The following is a 6,000-nucleotide window of genomic DNA, read 5'->3' as shown; positions in this document are numbered from 1 at the left end:
TGGGAAGAAGCTTTAAACATGGACCTCTTCAAACATAGTTCCCCTTTGCAAAACCCAAATCCCTTACCATTTTGCCCCGTTATTTATTGCTTTAATGCCTTCAAATAATTATTTTCTTTAATACCTTATTCAGATTTTAGGGTTGTCCTCTGCAGGAAAGTTAGTGCAATATGAGTTATTTTACCATTTACCAGATCACTGAATTTTTATAGCACATCACTATGCTGATGTTCGTGGTAGAAATCCTCATAATACAAAATTGCATGTAAAAAACCAAATCAGTCTGCTTACACATTTCAAAAACAATTACATATTTTCAAAATTTAGATGGGCAGCTTATCACTTGAAAATTAATTTGGATTTTTAATAAAATTATCTGAGCTTGCAGTCAAAAACAGATAAAAAGCTAAAAAAATGGCTTGAAAGTAGAACAGTGATCACTAGAGACTGGGAAAACTGTGAGGAGGTAGGGGGAGGGCTGGGTCTGATCAGCGCACACTCTATGCATATATGGAAATATCCAATGGAATCCTGTTAACATGCATAATTAATGTGTGTTAGTTTAAAAAAAGATACATGAAGATGTTTGCATTTTTTTTCTATTACCGCATGATAAATGACCACAAATTGAGTGACTTAATGCAACACCCACTTGTTACCTTACAGATTTAGTAATGGCAAGAGTCTGAGTTTAATGCAACCAGTCCCATTGCTTAGGGTCTCCTTAACCAGGCAAGGATTCTCCCTGGAGCTCAGGAGCCCTCCTAAGCTGATTTGGGCCATTGAAAAAATTTAGTTCCTCACAGTACAGAACTAATGGCAGATTTCTTCTTTGAGGCCAGCAAAAAAGTGTCCCTTCAATGCTTCATATTCTTTTAAAGGGTTAATCTAATTAGGTCCAACTCACTCCAGATGATTTCCTTATGATTAACTCAAAGTCAGCTGATTAATGACCCCATCATAGCTCCTGCCAACATTCAATGGGAGGGGTTAGATGCAACTTTTATGATGGGGATGAGAAGCTTGGAATCATTAGAACTCTGCTCCACCACAACGTTCACTGCAGTGTTGCCTGTGGTAGCAAAACATGAGAAAATACCAAAGTGTCAATCAGTGGGAGATGATCAAATCAATTACAACAATTTTATACTAAAGTTACTAAGTGAAAAGGATGTTTAGGATATTTCAAGTGAAAAAAAAAATACACTCACAGATGACTGTGGTTTGTGTAATTACATTTGTGTAAAAATATATACATATATGCATGAGATGTGATATACGTCTTGTGCTGCTGTTCACTATATGGAGCCCAGAATGATATCTTGCATTTCTCCAAGACTGAACCAAATTTGGCTCACAAATGCTTAGGTCTGCTAGCAGCAGAAGGCAAACCTGCTTATTTTAAATGTGGGAAATGCACATTTAAATTTAAGTCAAGTCATGAGTCTCCCTCTGCCCTGTTTTCTCCTTTGTTCTTCTCGGGTAGCCGCCACCCCTAGAGGGCTGTGTGCACTTAGGTAGCAGAAGGCCTTCCTTGCTACAGCCATCACTGCTGCCCTTGGTATTATCCACACTGATATCTGTGTCCCCCAGAGCCCGCCATACACCTACGCAGGCCCGCAGGAAGTGTCCCTCCACCTTTCCATTGTCCCCACCAAGGAAAGAGGCTTCCTAGAGAACTCACACCCAGACTGAACCTTAGCAGGCGCCATATTGGATATGAACTTCACTCTGACACTCACAGCCTCCCAGGATACACCCTGGGAAAATCAGACAGTAGTCCCCAAACTTCCCCGGGCACTTTCATCGCCTTCTCCCAACAGCTTTGCCTTAGGACAGACAAAGTGAAGAGGCTTTTCACAAATGACCCCACAGCCGGCTGCCTACAAACTTCACCCCATCCTGCTCTACACACAGCCCCATAGAAATTCTCACTTTCTTTTCAGAGATAAATGCCCCAATCCACATTCTTTTCTGCTCCATGGATTTGGCCATAAATGACATGGTTTCAGCTATGGAAACAAAGACCACTCTAATGAGAAGAAGCAAAAGCTGTTTATTCAGAGATTGTAGAGCAAGGGAGTCTGCCACCGTCTCTTGCATTTTGGCAGAGGCTGAAAAGCAGGCAGAGGAAGGGGAGAACTTGTAGCAGAGGAAAGGGAAGGTACCGGGTCTGCCCTGGTTGGAAGCTGTTGGGGTGCAGGAGCTGCAGTCAGGCTGACTCCGAATAGGGGAGCCTGTCAGGCTTTTTTCCAGAAGTAGGAGGAAAAAATTAGGGAAGGCTGTAGTTATTAACCATGTCTTGCTTGCTTGAGTCAGTTTATCTGAGAATTGTTTTCTGGCTGTCTGGATTGTTGCTGAGTAGTGGTCTGAATTCCAATGAATGAGATTTATAGATAGTAGGGAGGATTCCTGGACAGGTTACTGTAGAAGCAAGTTGGCTTCCTCTGCTGGTTGGGCGGATGGCGGGTCAAGGACCATTTTTATATAAGCTCTGGCCATTGTGTGCTTATATATTCAGGCTTTCACAGTTTTTAGCTCCTTATGTCTGAAGGCTTATCCCTCAGAATAAAGCCTGGCTTGTGCAAAATCAATCTACTTCTCAGCATCAGTCAGAACCCACTTAGGAAGATACAAACAAACCTAGATCATTTAAACCCAAGGAATGTAATATAGGGAGTCAGTCACGTGGGTGACAGAGGGATGAAGGCACAAGCAGAAGATGCTGAGGTAACAGAATACTAACCTCAGAAGCAGCATCTGCCCTAATTCCAAAGGAAGGTGGGGAAGGTGTGGTGTTACCAGGAGTTAGAGCCGGGCTTTGGCAGGGGCAGCTTTAGGCCCCTGGTGCTCAGGACTCTCAGGCAGGGCTGTGACCCAGGACATGAGGGAACATGGCACAGCTTGTCTTGGGGGACCCAGTGAAGTTGTTACTGGCAGTGAGGTTACTGGCAGTGTTGAGAGAAGCCCAAGTCTCCAGACACATCTGCTATTGCTGGGCAAGGCTAGCATCAAAAAGAGAACAAGTCTGGGTATACACCTGCAATCTCAGAGTCTCAGGAGGCTGAGGCAGGAGGATCACGAGTTCAAAGCCAGCCTCAGCAAAAGTGAGGTGCTAAGCAACTCAGTGAGACAAAACAGGGCTGGGGGTTCTGGCTCAGTGGCCAAGTGCCCCTGAATTCAATCCCTGGTTGGTACCAAAAAAAAAAGAAAAAGAACAAAAGTGTTTTCTCCCTCCTTTCATATGCATGCTTCTTTCTAGTGCCCTCTCACCAGCAGAAACCAATTGGAAGCCTGATGGAAAGAAGTTCTGGAAAACAGAGGTTTCAAAGTCCCAGCCTCTGGACTACAGAGCAGAGGCTAGGCTTGGACTCAGGACCTGTGGTAAAGGAACCAGCATGGTGGCCCAAGAGGGCAGCTCATACCGGGGTTGCTGTGACTAATTCCCTGAGAATATATGTGCAAGGAGAGAGGACAAGCCTTCTCTTAAATAGCACCAAAACCATCCTGTCACATGAGCATATGCAAATTAACATGATCACACATGAAGTGTATAGTGCACATTAACATATGCATGAGCTGGCACAAATTTCCGTATACATAGGAAACAACCAGAAGGATATGCACATCATGCTAATAGTTTCCTCTATTGATGAGAGCGAAGAAGAAAAGACAGGGATGTGACACAGTTAATATCAATCTATAGAACTTGGGTTTCCAAAAAGTATATTAATACTACAACTTTCAAAAATCAATGTCCTGAGAGTGCCTGTTGAAGCTCCCTCTGAGATGTGCTGGCGGCTCACTGTCACAGGTTGCTGCAGGAAGGCGTGTGGCAGAATTCCTGTATTTTGTGGTTGGGAGCCAGCGTCTGCCCAAGGTTTCCATTGCACACATCTCAGTGGCAAGAAGGGAGCAAGGAAGATCTCAGATAGATGTTCTGCACAAAGTGCCTGCAGTACACTAAAACAGAACCCTCCAGAACATCTGCAGGAACTATGCATCTGCTGAAAGTCAGGTGAAACATTGATTGTGCAAGAGGGTATATATTTTTTTAAAATTTTATTCAAAGAAAATGTGGTGTGCATATATGAATACATAACAATGAATGCCACTGTTATGTATAATTATAATGCACAAATAAAAAGGAAAAATGTTGTAAGAAATATGATATTTTTCTTCATTTGGTTTTGCTCATTTTCCAATTTTTCCCATCCCTGCCCTCTCTCTTCTGGCCATCCTAACCTCCCCCAGTACTTTTGTTTTGTGTCCCTAAGTGAACTTGAGATCCATGAAATATGCAGCTAGAGAAGTGGGACTCCTTGTTTATAAATGTATACTCATTTATAAGTCCATATTCCTGAATCTTAACCAGAGATCCCATAAGGAGAGGGTAACCTGCGCTGCAAGTGTCCTGAGTGGCTACAAGGGCAATGCTCAAGGACCACAATTTGCAAAAACCACTTCAGAGAGAAAATTAAAAAATCTAATTCAGGGATTACCAGAATCTATTCCAACATATGGCAACACTATTAGAGGGAACATACTATTTTGGCTCCACTTCTATGGGGCATGTATTTAAAAAAAATAGAGGATATTTAATGTATTTTTGCCCTAAAACTTATGGCTTTGTCAATCTATTTGAGCTCTCTAAAACAGTGCTGGGTTGGGGCTGTAGCTCAGTGATAGAGTGCTTGCTTAGCATGTCCTGGATTCAACTCAAGCACTGCAAAATATAAAATAAAATAAAATAAAATATTGTTTTAAAAAAGAATTTCCCAGGTGGTTTATGGTAGCTAATGTTCAGTTGGTCACATTGACCTTTCCAGGACAGGTTGCATGGGCTCCACACGTCAGGCAGGACAGCAGTTGTAGAAACGGGCAGCTAGGAGGTGATACTTCATGTGAAAAAGCCACTGCAAACATGTCATCACCTGTCAGCTGCGCGTTCATGCTGCTTTCCCTCCTCTTGTATTCATAGGAGTTGATCTTCTAAATTAGAGCTTTTTATCCTGCAGCTAATTCGCTCCTTTCATCCCAGATGGAAGTCATATCCCTGGGATTGCATCACTGAAATATTGCTGCTTTCATCTCAGCTATCCATAATGGCAGATGCACAGAATGGTAATTTTCCTTGAAGGTGACGTGGAGGTACCATCGTCCATCATCCCCACGGATGCATGGAGCACTACTGTTTAGCACGGTCTGCATGCGTGTGGCCTGCTGGGCAGTAAGGAGACCTAGCAGAACCGTGTTTTATCTCAAGGCAGTTTCCATTTGTAGTGGCACTAGTGAGAAGAAGCAAAGATTTTAGCAAAGAGGATGTGTTGGTTAAGTCTATTACAGCTGTGCCTGGCTTAATGGCAGGGATACATTTCAATAAATGCATGATTCATCATTGTCTGAATGAGACAGAGTGCACTTATATGAACCTAGATGGCAGAGGTCAATCATTTGGCACAGCCTCTTAATGCAATCAGGAGACACCTTAAGAACAAGAATGAGGCCGCTCCTCGGGTAAGACATCATACCATTTTCCTGTAAAGACTTTTTATAAGGAGATGAGTACAGGCTAAAATAACATTATCATTATCAATTATTATATGTTTCACATAGTTGTATTGCTCTACTTTCTTGTGGCGGGTGGCAGAGTTTGGTCACCCCAGGGTCACCATAAACACATGAGGAATGCATTGTGCTGGGACACTAGATGGGATGGCTGTGACATCACCAAGAAATAAGCATTTTTCAGCCCCATTGTATCTTAGGGATCGAAGTCAACTGAAATGTCCTTATGTGGCACATGAGTGAACCATTTGCCCTTGGTTTCAATTCTGATCATTTTGTTGATCAGTTGCTAATGAGGAAGCCCCAAGCCAAGAGTTTCATGGCAACTTTTCACTGAAAAGACTGCACAGTTGGCAGGGGAGCATCATGAAGGATACACTATGTGCGTCCATGTGAAACCTTCATTCAAGAATACAGAACTCATAGACACAG

Source organism: Marmota marmota, unplaced genomic scaffold (genome assembly GCF_001458135.2).
Source record: "Marmota marmota marmota unplaced genomic scaffold, marMar, whole genome shotgun sequence".
NCBI classification, from domain to species: Eukaryota; Metazoa; Chordata; class Mammalia; order Rodentia; family Sciuridae; genus Marmota; species Marmota marmota.
This window is presented reverse-complemented; position numbering follows the sequence as displayed.